This window comes from Sus scrofa, chromosome 5, assembly GCF_000003025.6.
Source record: "Sus scrofa isolate TJ Tabasco breed Duroc chromosome 5, Sscrofa11.1, whole genome shotgun sequence".
Taxonomy (NCBI): domain Eukaryota; kingdom Metazoa; phylum Chordata; class Mammalia; order Artiodactyla; family Suidae; genus Sus; species Sus scrofa.
In genome coordinates, this window is record NC_010447.5 from 93,368,515 (window position 1) to 93,388,933 (window position 20,419).

Consider the following 20,419-nt stretch of genomic DNA (forward strand, 5'->3'; position numbering starts at 1 on the left):
CCGTGGCACATGGAGGTTCCCAGGCTAGGGGTCGAATCAGAGCTGTAGCCGTTGGCCTACACCACAGCCACAGCAACACCAGATCCGACCCGTGTCTGCGACCTACATCACAACTCACAGCAACACTGTGGGATCCTTGACCCGCTGAGCGAGGCCAGGGATCAGACCTGCAACCTCATGGTTCCTAGTTGGATTCATTTCTGCTGCGCCACAACGGGAACTCCTAAACCAAGATTTTAAAAAGAAGCATAATTTTCCAAGTTTTGTACCAATAACAAATACAAATTATTTACAAGTACTCTATATGCCAACTTGATCTCATTCTTTAGAAACTTTTGCTTTAGGTTTATGCTCTATGATACCATCATTTTCTACCATTAATTCATTAATTTAGCAAACACTATAAAGTCCTTCTCAAGTGCAAGTTCTCTGTTCTAGGCAGCTGAGGCAGATCAGAGCGAATGCCAGATACGTGCCTTCGCGGAGCTTACATTCTAGTGGCCAAGAGACTGACATGAAGTCAAGAGCATCGTAATTAAGACCGAAGGACTTGGCTCCAGCTCCTGGGAGTGTTGCCAACTCAGCCCTCAGCTGTCAGCCCTCTCTGGGAATTGCCCTTGGCCTAAGAGGGCTGCCTCACCCACGGTCATGACCTCTTCCTGGTCAGCCTGCACCTGAAGACTGATCACCGCGGGGGTGAAAAGGCCCAGATGCCAAGACTCAAAGTGAGCCCAGCTTGAGAGCTCCCTGTGGGGTTGGCTGGGGACTCTGTCCAGCTTAAATCACAGCCCAAATTCTCCCTCTGCCCAGTCTTGGTGCTTTCACTTTCCTCAGGGTCCAGCGTCTAATTTCCTGAGGAACCCAAACCCACCGCAAAACAATATAATGTTATGATATATAGGGCATGTATGTGAGATGATATTGAACATTATGATAGAATATGCGTATTATATCCTCTTATAATGCTATACTCTATTATTTACTGTTGGTCTTCCTCGTTGGAATGCGGCCTTCATGAGAGGAAGTATTTTACCTTGTTTGTCCACTGCCATATCCACAGCTCCCAGAACAGAGGCTTGAAAGTATTTGTCCCTCAATAAATGTGTTACATCGGTGAATAAGTTTGCAAAGTCAAAATAAAAATAGTACTGACTTGGAGTTCCTGTTGTGGCTCAGTGGTTAGTGAATCTGACTAGGAACCATGAGGTTGAGGGTTCGATCCCTGGCCTTGCTCAGTGGGTTAAGGATCTGGCGTTGCCATGAGCTGTGGTGTAGGTTGCAGATGCGGCTTGCATCCTGCGTTGCTGTGGTTCTGGTGTAGGCTGGGGGCTACATCTCCGATTAGACCCTTAGCCTGGGAACCTCCATATGCCGTGGGAGCTGCCCTAGAAATGGTAAAAAGCCAAAATAAACAAATAAGTAAATAAAAATAGCACTGACTTCCCAAGATAAAATTGTGACAACCCATGTGCAGGCTTAATGCAGTGCTTGGCGTATAATAAGTGCTCAGTGAAAATTGGTAACTATTACAATGTTCATTTCAAAGATGATTTATAAACTATTTTTTTTAAAGCCGGTAATTCAACTCTATTTGTTCATGTGTTAATTAATCAAACATTTATTGCCAAGAAATGTATTAAGAGAATAAGTCATCCCTGCCCTTAAAGAGAATTCAGTTCACTGGCATGGTCACGGGTCATATTTCATTTGTCATTTCGTGTTTATCCACTTCTGAACGAGCTTCTTCTGTATATCTTTCCGTTGTCAAGTATTCTAAGATATGAGCTTCAGTACTTGTTTTCCAAGTGATTTTTTTCTTTTTCAGTTATTTGGGCAGAACTTCTCAACTGCAATTCATTCACATAAATATTGTGCAACATCTAGCTGGAAGCTGTCATGTTTCAACTGATAGGAGCAAGTTCTCTTAATCTGCTGGTTCAGTATTATTATTTTTTTAAAAAATCAGGACATTTGGAGAGGGTTTCATCTGCCAACATTTTCAGTGAAATGTTCTTTGCTCAATGATTCCAAGGAGACCATCATAACTTTGCCATCTACTCATCCTTGAAGACTTCATTCAGGTATTCCCTCCTCCAGGAAGTCTTCCCAGGTTAAATCAGCTCCCTGTCCTCTCTGCCTCCTTTCTAGCCAGTGAAGCCATTATTGCACTTGGCACATTTTAGTGGAATTCTGCTTTTGCATCTGGCTTCTTCACTGATGGAGAAACTCTTCTAGGAAGAGAAACTTTGCTTTATTTATCGCTGTGCCTCATGCCCATCGTGAGGTCTGACAAATAACCAGGGCTGTTGTAATAGGTAGCTCTGGCTACGTAGGCAGGCACTGATGTAAGTGAGGTAACAAATCCTTACAACCATCCTCTGCAGTAGGGACGACAATTAGCTCCATTTAACAGGTGAGGAAACCGAGGCCCAGAGAGCTCAAATCACTTGTCAAGATTACTCAGCTAGGAGTGATCCAGGCGGAATTTGAATGCAGAAAACATGGTTGTGGAGCCTGCGGGCTTACCCACAGTGCCTTAACCCACTGAGCGAGGCCCGGGATTGAACCCGCATCCTCATGGGTACTAGTTGGGGTTGTTACCACTGAGTCACAATGGGAACTCCCTGGTGACAGCATATTTATTTATTTTATTTTGCTTGTTATGGCCGCACCCATGGCATATGGGAATCCCAGGCTAGGGGTTGAATCAGAGCTACAGCTGTCAGCCTGTGCCACAGTCACAGCCACAGCAATGCTGCATCCCAGCTGTATCTGCAACCTACACTACAGCTCACGGCAACGCCGGATCCTTAACCCACTGAGCGAGGCCAGGGATTGAACCTGCATCCTCATGGATACTAGTCAGGTTCATTACTGCTGAGCCACAATGGGAACTTTCTGGTAAGTGCGTCTTGAACTGAACTGTTCACATAAACTATTTCATGTAAGGGAAGAACCATGACAGGAAACTTCAACCACAGTTTAGGCTTAAGACTTTTCTTAAGTTCAGAAACTTCCATAAGTTGGTATCAGTTCTCAGAAGCGGAGCTTTTTCGTATTTTCTAGTTTAAAAGTAGAAGACTCCCTGGTTTACCGAAGTTCTTACTTCTGTATTCCTATCATCCTCTGAGAAAGGGTAAGCATGTGATTACCTTTGGCTCTGCCCCACATCCTAGGACAAAATCTATACTCAGGAATATTAAGAATGTAAACCAACATTTAGAGAGCATTCACTATGAAACCTGGCCACAGACACACAGCTTGCCGGTGCTGAGACAGGAATTTGAATCTATCGCCGAGACGTCTTGCTTCAGACGGGACCTGGCTTTGTTTTCTCTGCCCATGATTTACGGCTCAGCGGTCAGAACAATGGACAGGCCATGTTCCTTCGTGCGGTGGCTAGTCCTCCTTCTCTGCCTCGCACTCCAGTTTTCCTGGGACTGGGACCAAACATGTCTGCCTGGAGGCTGAGTGCTGATTTTAGGCCTCCAGTAAGTGGAGGCCTCCGTACTTCTATTACCTGTGCACCCCTGGCAGGTAGAGAGAAATTCATAGATGGTTTTAGGTCTGAGAGGGACCTCAAAAGTCATTGATTACAACCATGTAGCCAATACGTGAAGACAACTTTTGCAACTTTCTTGCCAAACGATTATGTGAATATTCTTGAAGAAATCTATTCCATTTTTTGACTTTTCTACTAGGAAATTCTATGTTGAGCTGTATGCTGGCCCCCATAACTTGCACTCCCAGGTTTTGCTTTTGTTTTTGTTTTTTGGATCTGCCCTTGGCATATGGACGTTTCCTGGCCAGGGACTGAATCTAAGCCAGAGCTGTGACCTACACCACAGCTGTGGCAATGCTGGATCCTTAACCCACTGGGCCACTGCAAGAACACCCGTTCCTAGTTTTGATTCTACTGATTCTATGAAACCCAATCCATATTTTCAATAACAGACTTTACGACATTTAAACACAATACTACGTACTTCGTATCCGTTCCCAAGTCATTTTTTCTTAGTAGATATTGTTTTGCGTTCCCTTGCTCTGCGCATACGGGAGGGGAAGAGAAAATCATTTGGAGTCAGACACACCCAGCTTTAAATCCTGCCTCCACCACTTACTGGCTTTATGAGTTTCAGTTTTGGTTTCTTCACTTGTCACATGTTGGCAATGACACACGGTTCAAAGGGGAGTTGGGAAGATTATATTAAAAGATGATATACACCACTTGACACAGACAGACCCTTCAAATAGTACTTGCTGTTGTTTTAATTATCACCATGTTTTTATGTGTTTTTTCTTTTTTTTCCAATTCCTTTATTCTGAACACTAGTAAAGATAAAAAAACGTAGGGCTAATCCCAGTGAAACACAGCTGGAAAGTCTTCTCCACATGGATGATATGTCACTCGTCATTGGCCTTTGAATGCAATCCCCCCATCAGTTACTTGCTTCTTTAATAGACACGTGGCTGCAAGCAGGGTTCGAAGAGCCAAAGCTGATACTCAGATGAGATCGTGATCTGATTGTCACTAAGCAGCTTAGACCCTCATCTTCTGGCAGTGATCTGTTACGATCTTCTGGGGTGACTGTTAAGATAGACAACAGTGGCCTTCCTTTACTGTTTTCTCCGTGCTAGACTTGGTGTAAAGCTCTGGATATTTAGTATCTCCTGAGGTCCTCTCGACCTGTCAGGGAGGGACCATTCCCATCTTACAGATCAGGACACAAGCGCAGAAAGAGAGGACTGGCTCGAGGTCACACGACTGGGAAGTAACAGGGTTGAAACAAACTGTCCTGGCTGACACCAACACCTGGCTGCCTCTAATATGACACCTTTACTCCTTCATTCTGTATTGGCATCAAACACACGGTGGAATTACCTAGAGCTTACTTCGAATGCAAGTATCTCCCTCTCCCTCTCTCTCCTGCCACTGTGCAGGGTTAAGCAAGATTGTCCAGCTTATACTCAATAGGTATATTTGTTTGTTGCCCAAAGGTGAGTATATTAGTTTGCTAGGGCTGTCATAACAAAAATAGTATAGAGTGGGTAGCTTAAATGAAAACAAAAGCAAAAACAAAATGTATTTTCTCACAGTTCTGGAGGCTGGAAATCCAAGGTCCAGGTGTCCGCAGGCTTGGTTTGTTCTGAGGCCTCTCTTCTTGGTTTGCGGATGGCTTGGCCACCTTCTTGCTGTGTCCTCACATGGTCACCCCTGCGTAGTGGACTGTCCGTATCCTAAACTCCTCTTCCTGTAAGGACGCAAGTTGGATTGGATTCGAGCTTTACCCTCATGGCCTCATTCAACTTAATCACCTCTCTGAAGACTATCTCCAAGGACGGTCACATTCTGAGGTGCTGGGGGTGAGGGCTTCAAGGTATGGATTTTTTTTGGGCGGGGGGACATAGGTCAGCTCCTAGCAGCAGGGTCTCACATTTATTTCACTAAACGTCTCTTTTGTTAGACTTGGCTTATTATTCACTGAAGACTCTTTGAATGCTGATTCTGTTCATGAGCATTCACACCATTCCTTCTAATTTCTGGCCATCTGTAAAATCAGCTTTCATTTAGCCCATATATCTTCCTATAGGTTCATAGAAAACTGAAGGCGACAGATGTAATCACAGAGCTGGAGGGATGGAGCTAGATGCCTTCATCCAATTTGCTGTCCTCCTGCTGCCTGGGTTCCCCTGGTCTTCATTGGTTGGCTCTCTATGGTTTGGTCATGTGACCATTCTCTGCAGGATGAAATACGGTTACTGTGTTCAGGCCTATTGTAATGAGAATGTCACTTAATTCAGTGGTTTTGGTAAGAGAAAAAAATATCAGACAAGGAGCCAGATGTCTTGAGTTCTAGTCCCTGGTTTTAGATCTGTGTTATGTCAATCCAGTATTTAAGGACTTAAAATAGAGTTGCTTGAAAAATTCAGAGCTGACCTAGAACTAAAAATCATTGATTTAAGATACATAGATTAAGTTTAATGTCTTAAACCTAACATAATTAGGAAGGCCAATCTGTTTTAGGGTCATTCTATGATGCTTTTCTAAACCAAATAGAAGAAACATTTTAGCATATTGCCTCTCCATTAACAGGATAATTGATGGAATAGATGGAATAGATGGAATAGATGGAATTAATGGAATAGATGCATTCTTAAAGCTTCCTGAAAAACAAATTTTAAGTAATTAATCTATTTTACTACTACTTTCTAATGTAGTATGTAACATATGCTTTTGTGGAAACCAGGTGTTACACTATCAGATTGAAAATGAGCCGGCTAATCACTTATCCATGCAGGACAGGATCTAGGCTTCTCAATTGGGTGACAGGTGGGTGCCAGGAAGCCTTAAAGAAAGTTAGGCTAAAGGAAGAAGGTGAAGAGAGAACTTGCATTTATTGAACGTCTACATGTCAGATTTGTGTGTGATTTAAACTCTTGCTTCATCTCGACAATAATCCTGAGGTAACACAAATATAGCAGCTGGGAGGAGGGTATATATAACAGTTGGAAATGTCAGCGTACTCAAAATCAGCTTCTGAAATCGTGAGCCGCTTCTGTTGGGCCTATTTGTAGAATGTAACATTGAAAAAAAAATTTAAATTAAGATGAGAAAGAAAAAAAGAATAATCCTGCTTGCAGGAGGAGGAATGTTGCAGCGCACCCCAAGTCAGCCGAGGCCGGGGAGGGGGGATGGATGCATCTTTCTGCAATCCTGTCCTTGTCACCCTCATTCTGCAGATAACTGAGGCCCAGCAGAGGTCCACACTTGTTCCACCATGTCACACAACCGGTAGGTATCACAGCTGGGAGTCCAAGCCACAGTTGTCTCCTGAGTGTCTGCTGTTGTACCACGAACATGCTGGACTAGCAGGCTAAGATTCTGCCCTGGGTGCTAGGACATGACCTGGCCAGCCTTTTAGCCTCCCTGGGTCACGTGGTCCCTTCAGCACAGCGTGGGAGTAATCTCGGCATGGGTCAGGGAAACCGTCTTTTCCAGTCTTTGAAAAAGCATGACGTGCTATCCAAACATAAAGCAAGAGTTTTCAAAAAACTCTGAAACAAGAGTGCCCATAAAATTTATTTCCTAATTTAGAATATTTAGAATCCAGCAGTCCTGTCCAATAGAACATTCTGTGATGCTAGTATTCTAAATTAGTGCTGGCCAGTACAGTAGCTCCTTGTCACATGTGGCCGTCAAGCAGTTGACAGGGAGCTAAAACACCGAATTTTAAGTTGTATTGGCTTTTAACTAACTTAAATTGCTACATATTGCTAGCGGTTGCTTTAATGCATGGTGAATAAAGTTGGATGACGTCACACACAGATATGGATTCTGAACAACTAGTTCATTTTTGTTTATTAGAGTGTAGTTGATTTACAGTGTTGAGTCAATTTCAGTAGTACAGCATGGTGACCCAGTCATACATAGCTTTACATTCTTTTTCTCATACCATCGTCCATCATATTCTACCCCAAGAGACTAGACATAGTTCCCTGTGCTGTACAGTAGGACCCCACTGCTTATTCATTCTAAATGTAAGAGTTTGTAAGAGTTCATTACCCCCCCCCCCCGCAACTACAAGTCTGTTCTTTCCTGTCCGTGGTCAGTTTCCATTCTGTAGATGGGATCATTTGTGTCCCATTTTACATCCCACATATAAGTGAGGTCATACGCTATTTGCATTTCTCTTTCTCTGACTTTACTCAGTATGAGAATCTCTAGTTGCATCCATGTTGCTGCAAGTGGCCTTCTTTCATTCTTTTGTATGGCTGAGTAGTATTCCATCATACACATGCACCACATCTTCTTAATCCATTCATCTGTGGATGGACATTTAGGTTGTTTCTGTGTCTTGGCTAGTTTTTTTCTATATACTATAGGCATGATAATTAATCCTTGATGATGTAGCCAATAAATGGAAATGGGTGATTTATACTTCCCTTAGTCCTCGTATCTCTGAGTTACATGTGCTAGATTTCTTATTTTAAGTGAACTCAGGGTATTTTAACTTCTCCTGACTCCAGGTGGGCTTTCAATCAATAATCCAAAAAAATCAATGAAAACATATGCAATCAATATTTGTAGAATGAATATACCTGGTGTAATGAGTACATCTTGGAAATACACCTTCCCCTGGCTGGGCTTTTTTATCTGTATATATGAGGGAATTGAGGGAATTGCGAGCCCCAGGCTTACATTGAGGCGGAAAGACATCCAATATGTGGTCACTTCTGCTACAGCCCGCAGTGAGGCTGAAATAGATGTTAGTTTCCCTTCCCCTACCCCGAGAGAAAATTCTGCTTGTGAAAGAGCGAGCTCAGTACCCATGTAAGTAGCCTGTGTGGCTTAGTGTTCATTACTGCTGGGGCTCCTTGCAGCTGCCATTCCATTCTTTGGTTCATAGGCTGTATGTTTAGCTCACCCATTGGGAGAATCTTTGTGCAAATTAGTTTGCATTTGCTTTTGTGATGTTTAAAAATATCAAGCCAGAGGGAGGATTCTCTTCTCCCCACAATGTGATCTTCCCCCATCCGAAAATGACTCATTGTAAAATACATTTAATTGAGAGACTCTTCATTTCTGTAAATATAACAAATCCAACTTCTCTGAACTAACCATATGACTTTTCTTTTTTTTTTTTTTTGATTCATGCATTTTACAGTTAACTGGAAGAGAAGGCTACTCTTTTCTCCTATCCCCTCGGCGTGGGTGGGAAGTTGTGAATCAGCACAGCTATAAATCTCCAGAAAAAAACTTATATTAGCACCGTCACTACAGACATTCTTAGCTTTGTGACTCAGTGGGACGTTTTTCTTCAGCACTATAGTCTTAATCACCTACTTTCTGGAAATGAACAACGAAAAAAGAGAGAAAACAGAACTAACAGAAGTTCTAACAAACTTAAAAAGGACTCCCTTGACCTCAATCCAAATTGAGGCTGTCCTTATCAATGTGTGGAAATTCCTGTTCCGTGGACATAGAATGTAAGGCTTTGATTCTATCTGGCTGAGTAAAGAGCTGTACATTTGCTTTATTCTGACTGCTTAGATTTTGGGAAAAAGAACAGTTCCCCTGGGGTGGGGGGAGAACAGCTCCTGAAGCCCTGAGGGAGGATTTGCCTTTGATCTTATCCCTCTGCTTTTTCTTTTTAACTCAAGGTTAACCTTAGATTCAGGTCCCTCTTTGTCTTTAGACAGATTCTATAATCATTTTCAAAGTGAGAGTGTAAGCAATGTTTCCAAAAGGTCACCATGATGAGATTAAAACACTGCAAACGGACATTTAAGATATTTCCCTCTTATTCCTTTGATTTTAGGTCAGGCATTATTAATAAAAATTGGACATAGTAATAACTTTGTCACTGTTTTAAACTAGTTTTTAACGAAGAGAAAAGAAAGAAGGTACAGTGATAAACCACCATAGGATTTTTCATATAGAAGAGAATCATCAGGAATAGACTAACAACTAGATTAGAATATAACTAGCAATCTAAATGTCATCGTGCAAGACCTTTTTAACACATGAACCTGTTAAAAGTTTTAAAGAATTATGGTGAACCACATACAATCACTATGGAAAACAGTATGGAGGTACCTCGGAAAACTAAATACAGAACTACCATATGACCCAGCAATCCCACTCCTGGGCATCTATCCAGACAAACTTTTATTGAAAAAGATACATGCACCCCTCTGTTCAAGGCAGCACTATTCACAATAGCCAAGACATGGAAACAACCTAAATGTCCTTTGACGGATGACTGGATTAAGAAGATGTGGTACATATGCACAATGGAATACTACTCAGCCATAAAAAGAACATGGATGGAACTAGAGACTCTCATACTAGGTGAAGTAAGTCAGAAAGAGAGACAGATACCATATGATATCACATATCTGGAATCTAATATACAGTACAAATGACTATTTCTACAGAAAAGAAACAAACTCATGGATTTGGAGAACAGACTTGTGGTTGCCGAGGGGCCGGGGGAGGGACTGGGATGGACTGGGAGTTTGGGGTTAGTAGATGCAAACTGTTGCATCTGGAGTGGATAAGCAATGAGATCTTTCTGTATAGCAGAGGGAACTATATCTACTCACATGCGATGGAGGGTAATGTGACACAAAGAGAATATATATATATATATATATATATACACATATATATACACACACACACACGCATGCACACACACACACATATACACACACACACATATATATGACTGGGTCACTTTGCTGCACAGCAGAAACTGCAAAACAATGTAAATCAACTACAATAGAAAAAATAAAAACCTAAAAACATAAGAATTATGGTGAACCATAAATGGAACAAAAAGCCCGCTAGAGGAGGTGTCAGGAAGATTGAGTTCTCACTTGAGTTCTGTTGTTAACCATTTCTATGATCTTCATAGAATACTTCTTGATCTCTTTCCTCACCTGTGAAATAATACATTAGAGGAGTTCCCGTCGTGGCTCCGTGGTTGACGAATCTGACTAGGAACCATGAGGTTGCGGGTTCAATCCCTGGCCTTGCTCAGTGGATTAAGGATCCGGCGTTGCCGTGAGCTGTGGTGTAGGCTGGCGGCTACAGCTCTGATTCGACCCCTAGCCTGGGAACCTCCATATGCCATGGGAGCCGCCCAAGAAATGGCAAAAAGACAAAAAAAAAAAAAAAAAGAAAGAAAAGAAATAATATGTTAGAGCTCCAGAATCTATGGCTCAGAGGATGCCATTTTGTATGATTCTGTAGAAGCATATATGTAGCTTTTGTAAATAGAAATAAAAGTGCAAGGGGCTCCTTGTCAGTAGGTTATGCTCTCAGGATTAAGCTGTGGTTTCGGTAAGGGATTTGATCCAGTCCACCTACATGTTCTCTTACGTGGTTCTTCTTGGAGACAGGGCAGACAATTCTCTTTCCCACTTGTGACGAGGCATTCTGTCTATGAGTATTGTTAACTTTGGTCTCCCTGGCATTCGCCTTGAAATGATTAAATGAATAATGTGGCAAGTGCGGTTGCCACAGAGTTTATACCCAATAATGGCCCCAAAGAGTTACACATGGCTGCTCCTTGACCCAGTAAAATGCAGTTATAAAAATCCACCAGGCAATTGGAAGCTGTCAAAAGTCATTTCTCAATGAGTCATTTGTCTCTGTTAACAAGAATGAGTTAGGGACAAGTGGAAAATATTTGTTATTTTAAGGCAGCTAAATTTCAACAGATGAGCAAAAAGTTGTCATTCCACACTTATGAATAACAGTTGGTTATTTTGAAACCAACAGCCCTTGCTTCCTTCAGGCGTGCTTATGAATGCTTATCACTCAGACAACTTGTTAGTTACCAGTTTCCCAAAGCAGAGACGGAGAACCACCCTCTGCTACGGATGCGAAGCCGGAAAATGGGGGGATGCAGGAGGAGAGTCAGGTATAATCAGACTGGAGGAGCCCAGCCTGGATTTTGCTCTTTTCCCAAGCCCCTCTTTCATCTGTAAAGTGAAGTTGTTTTTAGAGACTCCCTCAAGATCACGTCTGCTCTAAATATCTGTGACTTATGAACTCAGTGGCCTTAAGTAAGTGGTAAAATCTCAGTATCTTCCTGTTGATTCATTTGTTTGTAATAAACTTTAATCAACACATGATATCCCTAACTATGTAGTTACGGATACTTGGCTTTGTGATGTGGGCAAGATAAACTCCTGACTTCTGCATATTAAATTATTCTTAATTAGCAATTGAAGTACATTCATCAGATAATTGCTCACCGTTTGAAATCTTTATCTATAGAAGGGTTATTGACCTGTTTTCCATTGGAGATGAACTTTGTAAGCTTTCTGTGAGTGTGAGATAAGAGTCTACGAGCATGTACATATTCTAAAGAAAATACAGGAGAAAAAGACTCTTAGAAAATCTCAACTCTTCTCGTATGAATAATCATATTCTCCGCAGCTTAACAGTCTAGAAATCTTTTTATTTTTTTTTTAAAGTACTGGACTGAAGATTCCGAGGGAGCCAATGGCTATAAGCCATAGTGCTATGGCAGTTAATGTGTAACATACAGCTTCCTGGTGAATGGATCAGAAATAACTCCATTACACTTAAAAAGGCAGTTTATTTGCCAGGTTTTATGTGTACAATTATGAAAGGGTTTTCAGCATTTAGAGTCCAACCCTTGGAATTATTGCAGAGAGCCTCGTCATAGCTATAGCTGTACAGAGGCCAAGATCCCCTGGGGAGGGTGAAATAGCCAAAGACTACCACGTTGGCTGAGCAAACACTTCCTGCTTTCTCTAAGGTGACTGATTATTCCAAAAGGCTGGGACTACCTGAGAGATAGCTGTGGTGAGAGAGCTACCAGGTTAATAAAGAAGGGATTCAGGCATAGGCCCTGGGGTGAAAGGTTAAGAGGCATGGTTTACATAGAAGCTTTATTTAGTTATCACTCAGAGGTCTGTTCAAGGAAACTGTCTTGCGCAATAATTAAGATCACAGTTTGGACTGAATGAGGGCTCTGCACCGAAGGGCAATACCTCTTTATTGATTAGGATTTCGTTTTACTTTGAATAAGCAGATCCATGCATGTGAACAATGACAAAGCCTAAGTCCCATTGTTAAATGAAATTACGACCTTCCTAAGTACCTCATTAGCTCTTCTTTCCAGAACCCTAAACCTTCCTCAATCAACAAGTTCATATACTATCTCAGTTTCCCTGTGGGAAAGGCTCTAAGCTAGCCTAAATATTTGGGGACTTTTTCAAATATCTAGTTGAAATCGGCATTACTTTAGCAGAAATTTCCATTTTCTCTTTGAAGAGCTTAAAGATCTATAGTATTTCCTTATTTTTTCCTTTTTGATGGGGAAGCCACCTTTGTGTGTGTGTGTGTGTGTGTGTGTGTGTGTGTGTGTATGTGTGTGTGTGTGAAGGTATAATGTTGAAATGATGTCTGTGTCTGTAAATAGTCAAGCAGATGCCTCCTTTTTGGGTATTTTCCCCATTTTTGAAAACAGCGGATCACACAATATTACTTATACAAACAAACATCCAACCTTTATAACTGCAAACATGAGGACAATCTGCTAATTGCTGTTTTCTTTTGCCATAACACCTATGTGTGTGTATCTGACTCAGAAGCCAGAGATCACAATAGCTCGTTTCACACAGTGAATTTCTAGCTACTTAAAAAGGAACACCTCCAAACCTAATTTGATTTATGCAGATGAGCTCCCTTCCAAAATTTCAGGAATCTAATCTTTGCAAAAAGCTAGGTATAAGTAACAGTTTGGGAGAGGAAGCTGTCTGTTCCAGAGCTGCTCAGCACTTAATGGGTGACCCAGTGCTTTCTAAACATCTGTTCTTTCTGTGTGGTCTGGAGGAGGCAGGTGGTATCCTAGAATTACAGATGATGAGTCAGATAAAAATATGGTGGGTGTGTCAGAGGCTGTAAGAACTCACCAAGTATTAATGTACTCCTTTGCTTTTCCCAGGCTCCCTTGCAGTTAAGCTTAGAGCTATATGAATAGTTGTGGCCAATGAAAAGTGAGAAGAAGTGCCATGTGTGTCATGTTTGCACTAAGACCTTAAGAGATGGCCTGCTTCCTTCAGTTCTTTTTTCCCTCAGCGTTCCAGATGGCACAGCTATGAGACAGCGATCTGAGGCAGAAACACATTTTTCCTGGGTTAAGCCATTGAGATTTGGGGTTTGCTATCATAGCAGCGAGCATTAATTACCCTGATTAATACCGTAAGTGATACTCCTTCAGTTAGAAAGTTGTTGGAAAAGCTGGGGCCATTATCTAGATCAAGAAATCACAAATCTGAAAAAAAAAAAGAGCCATATGTCTGAATCACAAAGAGCCTCACCTGGACATCTTGAAGAGCATCGGAGGGAATTCTGATCAGCTCCACTGCCGAGCAAATGATGAAGAACTGCAGGAGCTTCGATGTACGTGGTTTTCTTACACTTAGAAGGAAAAAGTTTATGCTTGAGCTCGGTCCCGTCACTACTTTTTTTCATATAACTTCTTGGAGCTAGAGAAGAAAGGAAAAGCAAAGCAAAACATGCAATTTCATTACGCTCCCTAATGGACATAATTGGTAACATGTGTACCTAATTCTGATTACTCATTCTTCTATTCACTTGTCGCTGGTTAATTGAGAGTGGCAGTCCCAATTAAACAACCCCTAGTAGCATGTAATGGCTAATTGTGAGCAGGTTAGAAGCCTCCTTTGTCTTTGAAAAGGTCTCTTAACTCTCCAGGGCATGTCTGCTTTGGATTGAAGTCATACTTTGGTATCGGATGATTTAAAATCAAGAAACTCCTTTAATATTAAGGTTCAAATAAATGAATTTACACCCCATGACATATGTTTAGCAGGTGACGGAGCCCATGTGCTATTTATTCCACTTCGCAGAGAATTACAATGTGGAAGGGATTTAAGTTAGGCCCTAACCAGCCTTGCTGCTAGGGCCAAAAAGTAATGTGGTTAATGTAGCAGGCCTGAGCAAGAAGTGGGTTCATTTGGGTCACTGCAATGACTTCTGATTGAATTCAGGTAATTTCTTCTAAAAAGAGGCCATGGGTCTCTTCTGCTTACTTCTACCTCCAAAACCTCACAACCACTCACTCACTGATTTATGCAGTGACTGTTACCACGTTGCTGGACTAAACAATATTTCTCCAAATGCTTCGGCTCACGGGGTCTATGCAAACGATTATGCAAGTCTGTCGTGGATGAGGATCCGTGTTATTTGCTGCAGAAATCGCTGTGCTATCCCCACGATGGTTTCTAAACAATGTGCAGGAATGCAGATTCACTGAAAGGTGGAATGTGGTGGCTGTGGCTTTATCAACACTTTATCAATGCGCATTAATGGCAGTGCGAATCATGTGGGTGACAGCCACGGTCCTTGCGTGAGCCTGTGTGCACCAAGGAGCACGTTTCAAACAAGATGCTGTTTCCCTTTCCGTTATCTCCGGATCCCATTTAAAATCCATGGAAGTCATCGTTTCACTTTGAAATCATCGGTGGACGCGGATGGACCTGGAGGGTCGGGAAAATCGGCACAGCCCATTTCAGGATGTGCATCTCTGAATTTCTTTTCCGTCCTTCTCAAGCATCCTTTCTTTGGACTCACTGTGAGGACAGCGTGCAGGGAGGCGAGTCACCGCGGTCTGCTTCTCAACCATTCACCCCGCCTTGGTCACATCTCTCCCATTTTTGATTCAGCTTCCTACTCTGTCTCTTTGGCTTTTCTCAGACTCATTTGCGATACACAGAGGCAGAGTATGAATGACACATTTCCTCAAGGGGTCAGGGGAAGTAGAATTAAGAATCATGTGATAGTTTTCTGCTTTAGTTCTTATTCTGTTGTTATTTTTTCAGGCCCACAGACAAAAGGAAACATAAGATCAGTCTATTAGCTGAGTTATGGGTTCTATTGGGAATAATAGGGATGCCAAAATATCACTGGTTTTAGTAATATATATATATATCACGTCTAACTTCAAAACTTCACTGTGTGTGTGTGTCTATTTGATATAAAAACTATAGCCACAGAGGTCAAAAGTATGGCTTGTCAGTCATCTGGGACCCAGGTTGCTTCCAACTATCCACCTCACCACACATGGTGAACTGAGTATGTGACTCTCGTCCTCGTGGATGAAGCACCGACCTTACGTTCAAGTCCATGAAACAGGACAAAAAACTATGAAGGGGGAGGCTTCCTACTTTTAAGGACACACCTCAGAAGTTACATACATCATGTCTGCTTACTTCCCATGGTCAGAACTTTATCACATAGTCGCACTTAGTTGTAGGGGAAGCTGAGAAATGTTTGAGCAGTCGTGGACCCAGATACCATTGTGGATGTCTAATAATGAGGAAGAAGTGGAAAATAAATGTAGAGGCACCCGACACGCTCTACCATGATCTGTCCAGGTGGAAACGTAAACAGCTCTGTGGATCTCTGTTTCGCAGGTAGAGGACACTCACCCCGCTCTCAAAGGAGTCAACTCAAAATCCTGTCCCGTTATTGCAGTAAGCTCATGGTTCAGGATCTCTGGGTGATGCTTGATCCCTTCTATGGTCAGAAGAAAGTTTCTTTTAGGTCCATACGTTCCCTGTCCCATCTCATCAGCAGAAGGAACATCATAATTACAGTAAAAACTCCTCTTTGAAAAGGAGAGAAGGCACACACTTCTCAGTCATTAGGCTGTAGCAGTTGCCAAATCCTGCTGGACCAGAGTGAAGAAGCACTGAGAAGGAGTAAGTCTCCTGCTGAGGGCCTCCGGTGCCTCTTGGTTCTGACTTTCTGGGAGGAGACCTCTTTTGCCATTATCCTCCCAGACCACATCTGAGGCCAGCTCTGGATACTGTGGCCTCTGTCTCAGACTCCTTCCTGCTGGTGGAGGGTTTGGGTTCCAGAGGTTGCTTTAGGGCTTGAATGATCACAAGGTTTGTCAGGCCAGGCTTGTGGTTTCTTTGGCAATACAATTTCCTTGCCAAACGAGTGACTGTCTGGTCTATTTGTTTCTGCTTAGTACCCCATTGAGTAAGCAGAGCTGAAGAATTCATGTGCTCATGGTTTGAAAAACTAAATCCTGTCTTCTACTTACGGACCCCTGTGTGCTGCTTACCGCTCTGCCTGCCTGTATGAGTTTGCCGGGGCTGCCGCAGGAAGCATCACAGAGAGGGTGGCTTAAACAACGGAAGTTTATTTCCTCACCATTCTGGAGGCGGGGAGTCCACGACCAAGGTGTCAGCAGGTTGATTTCCTCTGGGGCCTCTCTCCTCGTCTTCTAGCCCAAGGTCTCTTTCCTGTGTCTTGACGTGGTCTTCCGCATGTGTGCGCACAGCCTAATCTTCTTCTAAGGACACTAGCATTACTGAAGTGGCACCCATCCCAAAGACTTTATTTTAACCTAATTAGTTCCTAAAATTTAGTCCTATCTCTGAATTTAGTCACATTCTGACATACTGGGGAATAGAACTTCGACATGTAAATTTGGGGGAGCACGGTTCAGCCTATGACCCTCCCCGCAGGGTCATCTAGAAAATGAGGCTTGATAGGAAGGCAAGGCCTTGGATCTGATCTTTGCTGCCAGGCTGGTTTCCACTGTCAGAAAACTCTCACATGACGGAGGCTGAAAACAAACTTACTTCCTGCGATGTCTAAAATTCCTTTTTAAAAAGGATTTGGTTAAGATACAGAAACAATTCACTTTTTAATTCTTAAACGACCCCAGATTTAACTATATTTACTCCCATTTCTGCAACTGGCTAGTTTGAGTTGGAGCTAATTTTGCTCAAACTTCTTTACTAAAAGGAGCAAGGACAATATCTTGAATTTTCAGCCATGTGGCCAAGGGCTACACTTTGGGTGAGCTGGGCATCCTAAGAGGCAATTTTATTAAATATTGAGCCATATAGTAATTTTGGACCCTAGCTGGATGACTGCTTGGTATTACAGTTTTAAGCCAGTGCTAAACATTGTATCTGTTTGGCTGTGACTAAGAGCAAGTCAAAATCATAGCGGTTTCAGTAAGACAGACGTTTTCTTCATCCATTTCTCTCTTTAAAGTCAAGATGTAGTCAGTTCAGAGTTGAAATGGCAGGGCCACACTACAGATATGTGGGACCCAGGCTGCTGCCAGCTTTCTGCTTCATCATCTCTTGGGTGTGGTTCTTACGACTTGGTCTCACTGGTGTGTCTGCGGTGGCCATGCATATTCTAAGCAGCAGGTTGGTTAAAGAATAAGAAGGAACAGACTTTTAAAGACACAGCTCAGCAGTTGTACCTACAAGGCTTGCTTTTATTTACACGGCCTCCTCCTACTTAGGAGGGAGTTTGGGAAATATGATGCTGTTGTTATCATTGGGGAAGAAGGGACCACAGGTACTAGGAGACAATTAGAGTCTCTTCTACAACTAGAACAATTTTCTTCCTCTTTAATCCTATGCCTGATACTTTTGCATGCTTTCTTCAGCTGTACAGCAGTAGCTCTTGATGTTCACCTTGAAGCCCTAAGAGCCTCAACTCGTGTGGAACTCTTTAAAAATCCAATTGCATGCGGGTTTATGTTAGATTACAAATAGTGGTATTTTAATTCCAGCAAAATCGATACTTGATGTATGGTAGTAACTAATAGTCATAAATATTAGCTATTACAAACTTGTAATATATATCAGGTGCTATGCTAAGCATTTCATGTTCATTTTCCCCTTTAGTCTCTCCAGGACTGAGAATGGGTTTTACTGGCACCTATTACATTTACATTTTTCAGGAAGAAACTAAAGCTTGAAGGGGTTAAGGAGGGCATATGGCTCCTCAGAGGCAGAGCTGGTGTTTGCTGCTTGTAGGACTGGCTCTAAAGCCTGATGTTATCTGCCTTCCGAATGTACACAGGGCAGTGGTTCTCTGCTGAAGGTGGTTCCACCCTCCCTACCCCGGGGGGTATGTGGCAATACCTAGAGGTATTCGCAGTTATCACAACTGGGAGTCTGCTATCGGCATGAAGTGGGGAGAGGCCAAACATAAGGCTAAATGGTTCACAATGGACAGGATGACCCCACAAGAAAAGAACTCTCTGGCCCAAAGTGTCATTGGTGTCAAAGCTGAGAAATCCTGAATTAAGCCTCTCTACCTAACACAGCCGGGGGATGCCTTGGTCCTCACTAAATGATACCAGATGATTTCTGTCCATTTAGACTGTAAATCTCTGGAAACAGGGAATTTCCATTTCTGCGTAAAGGGCTAAATTTTTCTTAGTCAATGGGGATCAGTTCTTCATTTTAGAATTTAGCTGATTTACATTTTGGGGGAAAAGATTGAGTTTTTGGAGGTGTGGGAACAGGGAAATTCGCAGAGAGAGAATATGAAACAGCATTTAGAAGGTAACCATTTTACACATTGTACTTAAATTTTTAATAGAAAATGAAAGTTTCATGTCAATTCAAAAGATTATGTTATTAATCCATTATTTCTCTTTGAAAAGGATAATGGCTGTGGGTAACAGGAAAATTTGGAACATGAGCCAACATTTGATGCTCCTCTTAGGCTGTTTGGTTGCATAGATTTTATTTTTTTGGCTGCGCTCGTGCCATTAAGAAGTTCCCTGGCCAGGGATCAAACCTGAGCCAAATAGCGACAATGCCAAATTCTTAACCACTAGGCCACCAGGGAACTCTGATTGCATGGATTTTAAATGTTGTGATGGCCTTAACATCGAAAGACAAACTTTCCTTTAAACAGGCTTACTAAGTACTTAAGGTGAACAGAATTTGTCCTAGGCAACCCAGGCAGAGATGAACTATGACTTTTTTACTCATAAGAGTATTATGATTTACTGGGGAAAACAGTCAGCAAACCAGTATTCCTAAACAGGAGGGGCTTAAAGTTTACAAAGGGATCAGTTGCAATAGAATGGGGCACAGGAGAGCTAGGCATTGGGTACAATGGGCTCAGACAGGATAGAACTCTCACTGTGGCGGAGGTGGGGAATGCAGTGAAGCCTACCAGAGAAGCAGAGAATTTAGTCAGTTCTTAAAGATGATCAAGAATTGTAAAGCATGAGTTCCCATTGTCGCTCAGTGGGTTAAGGACCTGTATCGTCTCTGCGAGGATGCAGGTTTGATCCCTGGCTTAAAGATCCAGTGTTGCAGCAAGATGTGGCAGAGGTCACACATGTAGGTCAGATCTAATGTTGCCACGGAGGTAGCACAGGCCTGCAGCTGCAGCTTCACTTTGACCCCTAGCCCAGAAACTTCCCTATGTCAGAGGACTCGCCATAAAAAGAAAAAAGAAAAAAAGTAAGGCAGGCAGCAAGAAGGTGGGAGAGAGAATACGTGGAGGAGAAAGACCAGGGTCCGACTGTGTCACTTTGCCTTGACCCCCAGCACATACTCTGAGGCAGATGTGCTTCCCCCCCAGAAAAGGTGGACCATTTTTCTTTGCATAAAATTTCCTTCTACTTGGAGTTCCCCTCGTGGAGCAGCGGAAACGAATCTGACTAGGAACCATGAGATTGCAGGTTCGATCCCTGGCCTCGCTCAGTGGGTTAAGGATCCAGCGTTGCGGTGAGCTCTGGTGTAGGTCACAGATGCGGCTTGAATCTGGCATGGCTGTGGCTGTGGCGTAGGCTGGCGGCTACAGCTCCGATTCCATCCCTAGCCTGGGAACCTCCATATGCTGTGTTTCCTTAGAGCCACAAAGAAGACTGACACTCAAGGTACTGGATACAGCACTTGTGTGAAATATCATAGCATAGCTTGGGGAGCACACAATAGAACTTATGTGGTTGCCAAGGTCTTAGCACCTGTGCTTTAGGAAAAGCCCCAGTGGCTGTGTGGAAGATGGGTGAACTGGTGCCTCAGGAGATGAGACCTAGTCAGGGGTTCACTGTAATGTCACTGG

At 42.6% G+C, this 20,419-nt stretch overlaps 1 long non-coding RNA gene across 1 annotated transcript; it reads right to left on the reverse strand.

The window, feature by feature from the left end:
- On the reverse strand, window positions 2,833–19,567 carry LOC110260804. Its single transcript, XR_002344275.1, has 3 exons — window positions 14,636–19,567; window positions 13,867–14,034; window positions 2,833–5,252 (listed from the first exon to the last, which is right to left on the reverse strand). It is a non-coding gene; the product is annotated as an uncharacterized LOC110260804 (long non-coding RNA).